The sequence below is a fragment of the Cupressus sempervirens genome, chromosome 3 (assembly GCF_028749045.1).
Source record: "Cupressus sempervirens isolate cs-2001-9-10 chromosome 3, ASM2874904v1, whole genome shotgun sequence".
In the NCBI taxonomy this organism is placed as follows: domain Eukaryota; kingdom Viridiplantae; phylum Streptophyta; class Pinopsida; order Cupressales; family Cupressaceae; genus Cupressus; species Cupressus sempervirens.
The window spans coordinates 150,202-167,289 of record NC_143120.1 but is presented as its reverse complement, the minus strand read 5'-3'; positions in this window follow the sequence as shown (position 1 = coordinate 167,289).

Here is a 17,088-nt window from a genome sequence, read left to right as displayed (position 1 = left end):
AGACACTCATGATGGAGAAGAATGTTGCTCTAAAATACTGGAGAGAAGCTGTAAGTACTACTGTATACACCTTGAACGTTGTGCAATTCAAGAAAGGTACTCACTCAACACCTTTTGAACTATGGTATGGATATCCACCTAATGTGAAATACTTTAAGGTATTTGGAAAAAAATGCTATATTCTAAAAGGAAAGTTTGATGCAAAAAGTGAAGAAGGTATATTCATTGGTTACTCTACAAGAATTAAAGCTTACAAGTGTTTAAATACTAACACTAACAAAATTGTGGAAAGTGCAAATGTGAATTTTGATGAGTTTACAAAAGCACATGAGGTTGAATCTACAAAAGAACTAGAAGCATACAAATTATTTGCATACTATTATGAAGGAATGTGTACTGAAGAAGATGCTATAAATCATGCAACAAACCAACAACAAGTCTCAACAACTACTGAGTCACATCTTGTGAATGCTAAGTGGCATTCAGATGCTGAGTTGTAGAATGAGGAGAATGCACAATCTGACTCTGAGATTAGAATACATGAAAGAGATGCTAAAACACCTAATAGAGATGTAGACAATGATACTGAAGTTAAGAGAGAGAATGCAAACACAAGAACTAAGCCTAGACTTGTAATACCCCAAAATTGGCTCATTACCATTATACCAATTCTAGTCTATTCTGATTAATCCCAAGATCTATTATAATAGGCAATCCTTGTTCTGACATTCGCTACTTGACTTAATTGTCAAATGCAGAAAATCTTAATCTGCATTACTCACACTCTTTATTTAATTCCTAAGTATTGACTCAAATTAGCTACATTAAACCTATTGACTAAATTTAATTTAATTATAAGTGTTTATACTTTAATTAAATTAAATTACTCCTTTAGCTAATGCACAAAGGAATTAAATATATTTGAATTAATTAAATATTCTCATTCTAATTGTTGAATTTAATTATTCAATTTAGAATACTCAATTATGAGGTCATATTTAATTTCCTTAAATCAAATATCTTCTCTAATATTCTCTCTTCAGTTCATAAACGGAAACTCTCAGTTGACTAAAATCATAAAAGGAATTAAAATAATTAACTTCTTATTCCACTCAAAAGAAATCAGTTAACTTCCTTTTCATAAGGAAACTTTCCATTCTAACTGAATCTCATTTCTAATCTCGACTGTCCATCCAAATTGATCTTGACCATTGATCAATTCTTGGATTCTATTTAAGAAGCTCTCAATTTCTCATTTCAGAAAGAAGAGGGGTTGAATCAAGTTGATATTGAAGTGCTGTTAAAATTCATACTCACCTTGCTCATGTATTTCATGCATTCACATTCTTAGATTAACTTCATTTAGTTCTTAAAATGCATACATCTAGTATAGTTTCTTTTATATGCTCTTAGACTAAATGCATATTTCATTCTAGATTACTTTGCATCCTCATATAGCTTAATTGCATTCTCAAATCCTTCATTCTTAGAGGGTCTAGTTGCCTATACCTCTGATCTAAGGATATTAAACAGGCAAATCCCTTTAGATAGGAGGCAACAGGTTGCCTTGCAGGACTAATCTTGGGTGAAAAATTTGATGTTCATTCCAGGATGAATCCGCATACCTGACCATGTTGAAGTGTGTGTGAGGTTTAGAGGCCCACATTTCATACATACAAGACTGTCCAAATATGTCAAAAGACACCACCCTGCAGACCAAATCATTGGAGACAGAGATGTAGGGCAAATGACAAGAAATAGATTGAGAAGTGAATCATGTTTGTTAAGCATGAAGGAACCTAAGATAGTGAGAGATGCATTGGAAGCTGATGAGTGGTACAAGGCTATGGAAGAAGAAATTCAGTAGATAAAAAAGAACAAGATTTGGAGTCTAGTTCCTAGACTAGAAGACAAGAATGTGATTGACACAAAATGGGTTTTTAGAAACAAGTTAGATGAGAATGGTGAAGTGATAAGAAAAAAATAAAGACTAGTTTGCAAAGGGTATGCACAAGAAGAAGGAATTGACTATGGTGAAACATTCACCCCTGTTGCAAGAATGGAAGGGGTGAGAATTTTGCTTGCTTATGCTGCATACAAAGGTTTCAAAGTTTATTAAATGGATGTCAAGTCTACATTTTTGAATGACATATTAGAAGAAGAAGCCTAGATAGAATAGCCAGAAGGTTTTGTTCATAAGAATAATAAGAACATGGTATGTAGACTATACAAAGCCCTATATGGATTGAAACAAGCACCAAGAGCATGGTATGAGAGACTTCATACTTATCTTGTTAAGATTGGATTTGAAAGGATAGATGATAATAGTCATTTGTACATGAAGACATATAAAGAGAAAGGTATACTGTTATCTAATATATTTATTGATGATATCATATTTGGAGGACAAGATGCTTTATGTAAAGACTTTGTAGATCAGATGAAGTAAGAATTTGAAATGTCAATGTTTGGTGAGATCAAATTCTTTGTGGGACTACAAGTTTATCAGATGAAATATGGTGTATATATCACTTAGTCAAAATATGTCAAAGAGACATTGAAGACATTTGGACTAGAGGATTCAAAACTAGAAAGTACACCTATGGTAACAACACTCAAGCTATCAAAGAATGACGATTCAGTTGAGGTAAATCGAACATTATATAGATTCATGATTGGAAAATTGCAATATGTAGTACACAAAAGACCTAATATTGCATTAGTTGTGGGGATAGTTGCAAGATTCTCTAGTAATCCTAGAGAGAATCACTTGTTGGATGTGAAAAGGATAATGAGATACTTGAAAGGAATAGAAGAGTATGGTTTATACTATAAGAAGAATGAAAAGTTTGAACTAAAAGCCTACATTGATGTTGATTGGGCTAGAAATATTGATGATAGAAAGAACACTAGTGGAGGAGCATTATTCTTAGGTAGAAGACTTGTTACATGGACTAGAAAGAAGTAGAGCTATACTTCCCAATCTATTGTTGAAGTAGAGTATGTTGTTGTTGCTATTAATTGCACAAACATTGTATGGATCAAACAACTACTTAAGGGAATGAAGGAAGAAATTACAGAACCAGTGACACTTTATTGTGATAATACAAGTGCTATCAATATATCAAAGAATCTTGTAATGCATACAAAGACAAAGCACATTGCAATAAAGTATCATTATGTAAGGGAATTGGTTCAAGATAAAGAGGTGAAGATGGAATATATTAACACAAAGGAGAAAATTGTTGATATCTTCACAAAAGCATTACCTAAGGATGCTTATGAGTATCTAAGAGGCAAACTAGGGTTGATACCCCTATCAAAGGTTATGTAAAAGATAGAGGGAGTGCCCTGCATCAAACAAGATGACACTCATTTCATACAAATTGATGCAATGGATCTTACTTTAGGAATTTCCTAAAGTAATCACAAGACTGGAATTACAAATTAGTCACAAGCAAGGTGATAGAGAGAGAAAATTGAAGAACCTACAAAAGCCTATATCTGCATTTAACAAAGATATCAAGTATTGAGTATATGTCTTTGGCATTGTTGTAAAAGAGGGAGAACGTACATTAAACTAATCAAAGGAGAATGTAGATTAAACTGATCGATTTGGTAAGAAAGAAAGAGGGAGAAAGCAGAAAGAAATTAGAGGAAGGATCAGAACAAAAAGAGGGAGATATTTTGATATTCTATTGATCCATGACAAAAGAGGATTAGAAAAGAAGGAACTTAGAGGGAGTTATATTTTGTAACCTAATCAGAAGAAGGATTTTTTGATAGAGGGAACAATTTTAGTCACAAGTTTTCTTTTTGGTATTGGCTTACTATTTTAACCTAGTTAGTTTGGTGGTACAAGATGTTCATCATTTGCTTGACTAGTTGATCTGTTTGGTTTTCCATCAATGCCAAAGAGGGAGATTGTTGACATATGATTGAAAAGATAATTTGAGTGGAAAGATTGTTGAAGAAGACTGTGTGTTTAAATCATTGTTTTGTCATTGATGTCAAACCTGCTACATGTTGGTAAGACAATTGCTTATATGTTTCAAGCACTATCACTTAGTTGATTGATGAGGTGGATTTGATCAACAAGATGTAACAAAAGTACCTAAAGGAAAGTTTGGGTTATGATTATGTATTGAAGTGCAAGAATTAGTTAAAATAGTGATAACATAATATATTGATGATCTACTTAAGGCTACAAAATGCTTGGCTACACTTAGAAAGTTTAGAAGAATAAAGTTAAACAAAGTTCATTTGCCAAGCTTGACCAAGTTGATAATAGACGTCGAGAAAAGTTAGTGCAAGCCAAGAAAAAAGTTAGTTGGAGCCGAGTGAAAAAAAATTCTAGTGGATGCCGAGCAAGTTAGTAGATATCAAGTAAAATTTAGTTGATGCAAAGCACTAGAAAAATCTAGTTGATGCCGAGTCATTTTACAGTAGATGCTGAGTAACATAGTATGTGTTGAGCATCAATAAATTGATAATGCTGAGCTGCTACATTATGAAAAGATCGAAGATTCACCAAATAAAAGCCAACAATTTTTTTTTCTTGGAACTTGTGAATCAGGAGGAAGATAAGATTGAGGAGCTAGTGGCACAAAATCTTATGTAAACTATTTTGGAGGTGAATTCAAATGGATTCTAGGAGAAGTTTCTAGAGAAGATAAGAAATGGGGTAGATACATTATATCCTACCTAATCCATAAAAAACCCTAATTTTGGTGATGGATAATGAGCGGGACAAGTGTTCTAATTTCCTATATGTAGGGGTGTTTGGTCATGAAATAGAGAGGTTAGAGAGTTTCGATGCAAAAATCTGATAAGGAGAAGGAAAGGGGTTTGCTTCTTCAAGTGACCCAAGAGAAGAAGTTTGCAATGGCATTCTAAGAACTATCAGAGCTACAAATATTGGAAGCCAAGCAAAGTTGAGGACTAAATTGTGATCTATAATCTAAGTTGTATCAGATCAAAGCTCTATTGTTACTTTCTAACAATTGTATCAGCCTAGGGTAAATCCTTTGGAGTAAGGTTGACTTAACAGTCGTTGGAAAATCCTTTAATAGGGTGGCATTCCAAGTGAATGGACTAAAGTACTCTAACAAGGCTCACTTTTAACAGGGTGATTGAAATTCCTTAATGGGGTCACATTTAACAGTGTGTATAAACCTTTAACATGGTTGGCCTTTAACACGACATCACTTTAGAAGAGTGAAAAAGGAGTAGCATGTTACTAGTGGTTTTTACCAAATTGGGTTTCTACGTTAAATCATTTTGTCAAATGTACTGATGGATATGTTGTGTTTGATGCTTTACATTTTTGCAAGTTGCTTTAGTTCAATAACATATTAGTTTTAGTTAACACACAATGAATGCATCCATGGTTTAAAAAGTTTTATGGGTTCACTGAATTGTGAAAAGTTTTATTTGTACATTTGGACCTTGAATAACTAATACATGCCCCCCTCTTAGTTATTTTAAAAGAATTCCAACACTTATCACTATTGGTATATAATTTCTCAAGTTGTTGTTTGGTTTGTACCAGCTCACCTTTGACAATGGTGTTGTATTTTCTAATTTTGCACTCTATCTTAATAGATTCCAATTTAGATGTTACCTTGCTTAATTGAGATCTTAGATCTACATTTTTAGCTTTAATTTTAGAGTCATTCTTTCCTCTATTTTTCTAACACTAGTAAATTTGGACCCAATTTTTGACCAATTTTGGTCAAATATTGAGCAAGGTTTGTTGCTATTTTTGTTTAACCAAATTGTAGGTTGGTCAAAAATTTTATGAATAAATTTTAGGTTGGTATTCGTCAAAATTTTGACCAACTTGCAATTTGGTCAAAATTTTGACAAGAAAAATAGTGACGAGCCTTGGTCAAAAATTGGGTCCAAATGTACTAGTGTAAAGACTTAGCTTAAGTTCAACTATCTTTAACTCATGTCTTAGGATCTCATTTTCTTTCTTTAGATCTTCAATGTCATCATCACTAGTTTAATTATTAGGTGCTTTTTGCTTCAGGTCATCTATTTTGTCCTTTAATTCACCAATGTAGGCTTTTGCATCCTTGTATCTATCTTTAAGGCCATCTCTTTCATCAGTATGAAGATCAATCTGTTCAAGTGCTTCTTCAAGATTCTTCTTCAACTATTCCATATCCATAGGGATCTTATTCAAGCTATTAAGCTTCTTCTAAATAACCAAGCTTTGATATTAATTGTTATAAATAGATAATACTGAGAGGGGGGGAGGTGAATTAGTATTTTCAATATTTTTTTCCACTACTAGATATTATTAATTACTTTGCCACATGCATAAGAAAGTAAACCAATAATGATGAATAGTATAAACAACCATACACTAAGAGAGATCATAGCACCATATTTCGTTAACTAGGGAAACCCTAGCTAAGGGAAAACCCTAGTGGGGATGAAACCCACTAGATGATTCACTATATAAAGAATCCAGTAAAGAATATTGACCTTGTTAGGAGTCTATGAAGAATGTATAGTGTCTCGAGTCCCTGTTAGGAGACTAGGCCTTGTTAGAAGCCTCAACCCTATTAGGAGTTGGTAGATCATATACAAATGTGTGCAAGAAGAGCCCACTTCCATAACATGCAACTATACAATAAGATCTTTAGGAAATAAGTATACATACAATTCTGAGATACTACTTGTGCTTCACAAATATTCTGACTAAAAATTCTTCATACAAGAGCGACTACACACATATCAATTTCCATCATATCTTGCATAACAATGCTTTGCAATATATATCATAATATCACATTCACTTGTTACTTGCATTTCACAAGATCATATCAAGTTCACAATCATTGATCATATCTTTATCACTTGTTCAATTCTCTTCACACTAACTTCAAAAATGAAGTTCTTTACTTATACCAAACATATTGGTAAATTCTTCCTTAGTCAGTTCACATAACATCATTAGAGTCAGATCAGTAAGAAGTGGTAATTTAAAATAATAAATCAAGTCATTTAACACATTCTACTGATATGCTCTGTTCTACGTTGTATCATTATTGCATTACAAATTCCTTCATAACTTAGACTCAGTTGATTGTACAGACATGCACACTAGTATACATCATCAGTATGATGTCATACATCTCTGGTTAACTATACAAGAGAATGTTCCAAGGGAATATTCTGCTATCATCAAATCTATCATGCTGCTATGATGTTGTTTGATACTTGTATAATTTTCCTTCACCAATGAACATGACTAATCTGCAAAACAAATATGTTGCCATAAATGACAACCAAGTTACTTACCTTATTTGATTGATTGGACATATTTCCAACATATCATTCATTTTGATCATGTTTGTTATATTCAATTCAAATGCAATAATTTGTGAAGAACAATTTTAACAAGTTTTTCTCAAAGAAATTTGATTTAGGTTCAAGTCAATACAAGTTTGTCTCATATATCTATCCTTTTTGAAATGATGACTTACCAAAGAGGTTGCAATAACCCTTCCAGTAGCTCTCTTATCCTTCTCCCTACTATTTTTCCCAATGCTATTGAGAGCACTAAAAAGATTCTTGACAATGATGGCATTTCTTTCCATTTTCTTACTGACACAAATCTTCAATTTGGAAAGCACAAGTCTCATCTTTTGCATCTCTAATAAGTACATAAAAACTTGACATTGCTCCACCACTTTCTTGTTGACAAAAAACATCTTTTATAGCCTTGAAGTCCATAACTGAATGGTTCTTTGTGATTTTTCCCTTACAAATTAGTAATAATCATTTCATCAATTTAAATTATCCTTTTTAGTGTTTTAGGACCTTCATTTTGGTTATAATTAGGAGATATGTAATGTTTCTATGAATTTTCATCTTCAAAGTGGGCAATCATGGCATTTACATTATGAACTGGTAAATTTTCATCCTCCAAATTTTCAATCTCAACACTATCATTATCAATTGGTACATTTTTATTTTCCAAATAAGCATATTCATTTTCTGACTCTATGATTTCACCTTCAATTAGTACATCATCAACTTGATTCACATTTAACATACCTTGTCTCTTCCTTTAGTGATTTAACCTATCTCTTTCCCTATATGTTGCAATATCTTCATTTGATACCTTCCTTTTGAGTTTAGCCTTTTAATGACTATTGCTCCCCATTCAAACAACAATACTAGACACCTAATCAAATCTTGTAGCAACCTTTTCAATTGAATGGGCCCAAACAATTTTTTTTCTCCAAACCCACGAAAATGACAAAAAAAACACGTGATTCTCGAGTTTGCAGTGATAGAATATTTTGGGAAAATTCTGCCAGTAAAACAATTCAGGTACCTAATCCCATATTGGGTATTTGAGTTCAGATCAAATGCCCAATATAATATCGGGTACCCAAAATCATCACCAAAAATTTGGAGGGAAATCAATTGGGAAATCAACGACTATTATATATTATTATATATTAGTATATAAAATAAATTATTATTATATAATATAGTAATATATTATTATTAGTATTAGTATTATTATTAGAATATAATATAGTAATATATTATTATAATATAATGTATAGTCATATATTATAATTAGTATTAGCATTAAAATGAAATAAAAATTATTATATAGTAATGTAGTCGCTGCAATGGGTTGAATGGGGTCATAGGCTAGCCTATGACCCCATTTGACCCATTACATCATGACATGTGTCCCTAGGGGTCCTAAGATACCTAGGGACTTAGGGTAATTGATGCAATGGGTCAAACGGGGTGGTGGGCTAGCCTATGACCCCATTTGACCCATTGCATTGCAACATGTGTCCTTGGGGGTCCCAGGATCCCTAGGGACATAGGGTAATCAATGAAATGGGTTGAATGGGGCTGTAGGCTAGCTTGCGATCCCATTAAAACCATTGCATCATGATATGTGTCCTTGGGGGTCATCCCTAGGACCCCTAGGGACATAGGGTAATTGATCATATGGTTTGAATGGGGTTGTAGGCTAACTATGACCTCGTTCAAGCCATTTCATTTTGACATGTGTCCCTAGGGTACCAAGACCCCTAGGCACATAGGGTAATCAATTGAATGGGTTGAATGGGGTTGTAGGCTAGCTACAACCCCATTCAAACCATAACATTACAACATGTGTACCTGGGGTTCTAGGATCCCTAGGGACATAGGGTAATCAATTAAATGGGTTGAATGGGGTTGTAGGCTAGCCTATGACCTCATTTGACCCATTGCATCATGACATGTGTCCCTTGGAACATAGGATAATCAATGCAATGGGTTGAATGAGGTCGTAGGCTAGCCTAGACCCCATTCGACCCTTTACATCATGATATGTGTCTCTTGAGGTCCTAGGACCCCTAGGGACATAGTGTAATTGATGCAATCGGTCAAATGGGGTTGTTAGCTAGTCTAGACCCCATTCAACCAATTGCATCATGACATGTGTCCCTCAACGTCCTAGGACCCTAGGGATGTAGAATAATCAATGCAATAGTTCAACTAACCTACAACCCTATTCAATTCATTACATTACGACATATGTCCAAAGGGGTCCTAGGACCCCTAGGGACATAGGGTAATCAATGAAATGGGTCAAATGTTAGGATTAACATTAGACATAAACAACAGTTACACGCAAATATAACCAATACTAGAAAATAGTAGATCACATAAAAGAGAACACAAGACACCAAGATTTAACGTGGTTCACCCAATCCTTGGGCTACATCCACCAACAACAAGTCCAATATTAATATTATCTAGTGATTACAATATGCAATCCCTTACAGCTCAATACTGCTACAAGAAGCTATAATATCACCATTACATTATGAAATCCCTAACCCTAAGCCTTTTTATACAAGCTTTTGCTACTTACAAAATCAGGGCTAAAATAATAGAAAAATAGTAGTCAACACCTTTTACAAAATAAGGGCATCTTTGGCTTAAGGGGTGCTACCCTGAAAACCCCCACAGGGGCGTTGCCCCACGACCCCACCCTGTACTGTGATAGGAAGTGCACTTAATGTGCTGCCCTAGGACCCTGCAGGGGCACTGTGCCTTGACCCCATCTTGGGGGCATTTCCCCTAAACCCTCGTAGAAACAATATGGGGAGAAAACTATTTCAAATAAATCTCCAAGCTTGATTAGGCTCCATATCACAACAATCTCCCACTTGGAGACTAATCATAGCATTGCTAAACCTATAGCTCCCACTAGAATATATCAAACTAGCCTCAACATTGTTGTTCTTTTATGCTATTCAGTCAAGAAGACCAACCAAAGCTGAAGAGGAATTTGGCTTCTCCCTTATCACTACCTTTGTAAACATATATATTGGATTGTCATTTGTATGTATCTTTCTAGCTTTAATTGTCCATCATCCAAAATTGACTGAATGAAATGGTACTGCAACTATATGTGTTTTATCTTTGAAAGTAGAGCTGAATTCTTTGCAAGATGAATGACACTCTGACTATTTGTAAAAAAATAATTTTCCTTCTAAGGGTGTCCCAATTCATCTAGGAAGAACTAAAGTCATATCATCTCCTTGCCTGCCTTTGTAGTAGTAACATACTCTGTCTTTATAGTGGATAAAGAATTAACCTTTTGTAACCTAGAAACCTAGCTCACGGCTACCCCACCAATAGTAAATACGTAACTTGCAGTACTCTGCTTGGTATCAATATCCCCTACCAAATTTGAGTCAATGTATCCCTATAAATTAGTAGTAGATCCCCCAAAGTGTAAAGACTTGCTAAATGTTTCTCTCAGATATCTAAGAATCCATTTTACTGCTTTTCCAATGCTCAATTCCTGGATGACTCATATACCTACTAACAACTCCCACTGCATGTGCAATATCTGGTCATGTACATACCATATCATACATCAAGCTTCCTACAACTAAAGCATAAGGTAACATGGACATCTCATCCTGCTCTTCTTATGTCTTTGGACACATCTCCTTAGTAAACTTCAAATGACCATGTTAAGGTGTACAGACAACTTTAGCATTCTCCATAGAGAAATGTTGCAATACCTTCTCAATATAATCAGCCTGCAATAATGTCAATTTCTTTTTCTTCCTATCTCTACAAATCTTCATACCAAGGATTTTTTTTGCTGCCTCCAAATCCTTCATTGAAAATGCACACACTAGTAAATTTGAACTCAATTTTTGATGAATTTTGGTCAAAATTTTGACCCAAGTTGGTCAAAATATTGACCAAGCAATTCGTGGTAATTTTTCTCATCAAAATTCTGACCAACCTGCACATTGGTCACAATTTCAACCAATACATTCATCAATTTTTTTAAATTTTTGCTAGCTTTGATTCATCCATACTTTATAATTAGAGGACACCTTTGAGAAGAAAAAATCTTCGAGGATGCTTTACAATTAGAGGATACCTCTGAGAAGAAAAATTTTGTGCTCCAACTTTATATTTGCAGAGATTTAAAAGGTTGCAAATTAAATGGCTTGGATAAGAAAAAAATTGCTTGATAAAACATGGAACAAAGAACATAAACATATAGCATGGACATGTATTCTTTGGAATGAAAACATCCAAGAATGTAAGCAAAAGTAGAACTATTGAAGTGTAATATGCCTCATTATGCACTCTTGATATTGCCAAAGTTGACAAAAAAATTTTCAATTGTGAATAATGATATATTATATAATCAAAGTAACAAAGGAATTTCATATTCATGATAGTCAGTTTTCAAAGTACAGTACAATACAATACACAAGTTTGGAGAAGAAAAGTATCCTAAACTGAACACCACTATATGAAAATTATGCATTTTATCCCACAAGAACTTCAACACTAGAACAACTACTTTTGAAGTTTACTAAAAATGAATAGGGAATAACATTTATATAGAAAAGAGGTAACAAAATTTCATTAAAATATAGCATATGCCTTGTTGTGTGTGTTGACTATGGATGTCTATTTTCTTTTCTCTGTAAGATGACCTATAGCATTTAGCTATGAGTAAATCTAAAATAAAATGTTTCCAGAACTATGAATTTTACTTGGCATTTGCTAATAACAATAATTATAGGAAAGATCTCTTTTTCATTGTTCTATGAAATTCTACATAAATATCCTTAGTATTTTGTCATTCTTCACTTTCCAAGTTGGATCAGATAGTTTGTTATAGATGTGAATCCATATCTAAGCTTTTCCTTTGGATGATAAAATATTGAGCTTCCCACTGACAACATGGTAGCACTTGTGATGATCTCTTTTGAACATTTATATTTATCTGACTAGACTATCATTTTGGATAGCATAGGATCCAAGGGGAACTCTACCATCTGTCATCCTAATTGTTTTAACTTACACTTGTCATTTAGGGCACCAAGAGCATAAAGCTTCTCAAGTGCATAAAGCATTAGGTAGGTGTGTGTGTGTGTGTGTGTGTGTGTGTGTGTGTGTGTGTGTGTGTGTGAGAGAGAGAGAGAGAGAGAGAGAGAGAGAGAGAGAGAGAGAGAGAGAGAGAGAGGAGGAAGTGGAGGGGTATTAGAAAGTAAGACTATTGTTCAACACCGACCATGAACAAACATAAAAAGAAAATAAAGGTTTACACACACCAAAAAGACAATACCTTGACTAGCCCAAATAATACATCTATGAAAACAATTCTCTCATGAGCCTCATCAACCATCATAAGACTGTAAAATATAACATGCAGTTGAAAAAGACATTATTTTTGCCAATATTTGGACAAACAAATATGTGACCAATTGAAAAAAGTATGTGAAATATAGCATTCCTTCACATTCTAAAAAAACCTATAGCTTGCTAGGTCAGGTTCACCCAAGAATTCCTGGAGTAGCATCGCATTAGTCATGTATTTAAGAATTGCTTTTTCAAATGTGTAGTTTTCAAACTGAATTACATAACCAACCTATAAAATAATGCACACTAAACATATCAAACCAAAAAATGATGGAATGCACAAAATATTATAGATAATGCTCTTTTAGCTAGGCTATTGAGGATGTTAAAAAACATCATCCTCATTCTATTAGTAAGCACATCAAATAGTAGTTGCAAAAGATTAAGAAACCACCTCATAGCCTAGTTTAACACCCATTTCTTTTGCCACTCGAATAACTACACTCATGGTTGCAACTCGCCTTGGTTGTGTACATCCAATTTGCAAAAACAAATTTTTTTGTAAATGCAACCTGTAAAGTTAAGCAATATTTGAAATATCCTAATGAATTTTAAATTATCTATTAAAATAATAGCTTTAGTTAGATAAACAATGGATGATAAAATTAATACAATAATTTATAGATTATATGCATGTATATACATCAATATACATTATGTATATTGATGCATATATATACATATTAAATACATTATGTATATTGATGCATATATATACATATTAAATACAAAATCATTATACTAATTACAATAATTTCTTATCATCCATGATAATCTGATTATGATTTTCAAGTATAAATCTAAATCATCGATCTCTTTTAATCAATTTCTATTGCCTCTTATGTGTATCAATACCCAATAGATATATGAGAAAATGTTATAAATAACATAGTCAGACCTGAGTTTGATTATATATGTACACATTACTAATGATAATCTGCATTAATTTCATATATATTACTGCTGATTTAAATTAGTGTTGTGAAGATAACAAACAATTGTTATTTGTCGAGAGATATATCAATGAACAGACATGTCTCCACCCAAGTGGAGACATGTCTATTCATTGGTAGGTCCCTAATGTGCACGCACACACACACACACACACACACACACACACACACACACACACACACACACACACACACACACACACACACACACACACACACACACACACACACACACACATACACACACACAACTTTCCCAATCGATGTAGAAGGCAATTACAGAAAACAATAGTGCAGAGCCATTCTAGACTTTGATCTCTATCCATATTCAATTTTCTTAATACAATAATTAAAACTCAACATTATTGTTTAATACTCATTTCAATATTGTGAAGTATAATACTGATCTTATTCTGATTATAATCTACAAGAGAAACAATAAATTAGTAAGATTATTATTCAAGAAAATTGAAAAGAGATACATATTCAAATCTACAATAAATCTAGTCAACTTTAACATTATCATTACACTCTACATACCAAACCATTACATAAGATCTACAAGATGAGAAGTGGCCATTTCAGGTTGGAAGAGTATACAAGGAATAGGTCCCTTTCCTCTTCATTCTCTGCATGCTCTGCAATCTTTGGGAGTTGCTCTGCATGTTGTGGTTTTGTTGCTGATCTCCATTCACTCCTCTTGTTTAAGTGAAAAATGGATGTTAATGTGAATTTCTATATTGAGAAAAGAACATAACACAGTATGGTTCTTTTATTCCTTATTCCACCTGCACTGATGTCAATGTACATGGGCATAGGTAGTCATTGTTATCTTTGTGGAAGTGGGCACATATGCCTAAAACTATGGAAACCATGAAAAAATAATGCTTAGAATTTGAGGGACATATATTAATTGGAAAAAGAATGCACAATTTTACCTTCAAATTCAGCTTTAACACTCTAGAGATTTACCCAAGCTTCAATTCTTGCTTCTTCTCCTTGGTACCTGGATTTGGAGTTAAACTATTTAAATAATTTCTCAAGATTTTTAATGTCCATAAGTCATTCATGGAAAAGAAAATCTATTTTATCCAAGCCATAATTAAATTAAACTCAATATCAAACTCTATTTTCTAACTCAAAACTATATGATTGAATTTCATATAACTGGTGGGCTTTGAAAGTCTAGGCTCTTGACATAATCTCAAGCATTCAAAAATCTCAATATTTGAAAATCTTCAACCAAATTTTCTCACAAAGCTGAAAGAACACCTTGGATATTGTTGTTTGGCATTGTTAATCTACATGACTCTGTTATAATTCTTTAGAATAACTAAGAGGGGGGACTGAATTAGTTATTCAAGGTCCAAATCCCCTAATAATACTTTTTCTACAAATCCTTAATGGTACATAACTGAAATGATCATGCATGCAATTGGACATTAAACAACTATAAAAATTAAACATGCATCACACCATAACACTAAGAATTTGATAACCCAGAAACCCTCCAGGAATAAGAAGGTAAAACTAGAGTGGGGATGATACCCACAAAATAACTGCACAATTGATTTCAACCACTTTTGATGGTCTGCCCTGTTAAAGACTTGCCCTGTTAAAGACCTTCCCTGTTAAAGGCTACAATACATTGTTAAATGTGACCTTGTTAGAGGATTTCACCATACTGTTAGGAATGGGCCTGGTTAAAGGACTTTGGAACATTCACTTGGAATGTCACCTTGTTAAAAGATTTACCACATGGCTATTAAACCAACCTAAGTCCATAGAATTTATTCTAAGTGTTACAATTGCTAGAGAGTAACAATAATGGCTTTGGATCTGATACAACTTACAACATATCTTGCAGATTACAGGTCACACTTCAGTTCAATCCTTTTCTTGGCTTTAATCAATTCAGCTTTGTAAACTTGTCATCTCAAGCTTCGTCACCTTGAGTCTTTTTACTCATCATACCAATGCAATCACATCTATGGTCACCTATCGAAGCAGAGTATCTGTGCTCTCTTCCACCTTAGCACCTTCTTTAGCACTTCATGCCCGACCACCTCTTTTTTGCTTCATGACCTTATGACTCCTTAAATAGAAATCTGGAATACCTTTCCTGCTCAATTCTTCCTCTCCAATTTTAGTATTTCAATAGATTAGGTAAGATACAATGTATCTATCCCATATCTTGCTCTTATCTAGAAACTTTGTCTAGAGTCCAATTATATTCATCAAAAACATTTTACATAGTGTTCTATGCCACCAGCTCATTATTCTTATCTTCTATCTGATTCACAAAATTCTAGATAACAACCATGTCGGCTCATATCTGGTGAATCTTCGATTTTCAAAATAATGTAGCAACTCAACATTATTGTTTTACTGATGCTCAGCTTCTTCTATGTTACTCGGCACTTGTATCTTGCTCGACACCTGTATCTTTACTCGACACCTGTTTCTTGCTCGACACCTATTTCTTGCTCGGCACCTGAAGACTGCTCAACACCTGAAGATCTCTCGACACCTGAAGATCACTCGACACTTGATCTTTACTCGGCACTTGATCTTCACTTGACACTTGATCTTTACTTGGCTCTTGATCTTTACTTGGCACTAACTAGGATTTAGTTAATCCTTACATCTTTGATATGTCTTGGTGTGTCCATCCTTTGTGTCTTAGAGTATCCCATCAATACACTATTTCATCAATGGCTTAGCTGATCCTTATACTTCATTACAACATCATAACTTCAACCTTTCTCTAGGTACTCTAGTTACATCTTATTGATTGCCACCTCCTTGTCAATCAACCAACTTATAGTATTTGGATCACTAAAGCAATTTTCATTCCTGCAAGTAGCAAGTTTGACATCAATGACAAAACAATGATTGAAAACATTCTTTACCAGTTCCATTACTCTTCATTCATGAGCTTTTTCAATCATTTCCAACAAACTCATGGGAGATTTGGATTTGTCTATGGATTATAGATTATTCTTTTATATATTATGGATTATGGTAAGTTGCCATATATAGACAAGAAAATAGGCAAATGATCAATGTGTTGTCCATCCAATGCCCTAGATGAAAATTTGACCATACTGTCAGACTTTGGTCACACATTTAACCATACTATCAGCCTTTGGTGCTAGCCCAAAAAACCCTCATTTCAAATGATTTCAAAAGAAAGAAAGTGTATGCTATGCATCAACCAAATTTCATATTCAAGATGATAAAACTAAAAACATATAAAGCTTTAGTTGTATCAACAGTCTTCAAGATTTTGATTCAGATTGTGGAGTGCTCTACTTACACATAAAATGAACAATTCATACCAATTTTATATTTATATTTTTGGAGATTCAAAAGTGAAATTATTATCCTATATTTATTGGTAAAATCTCTT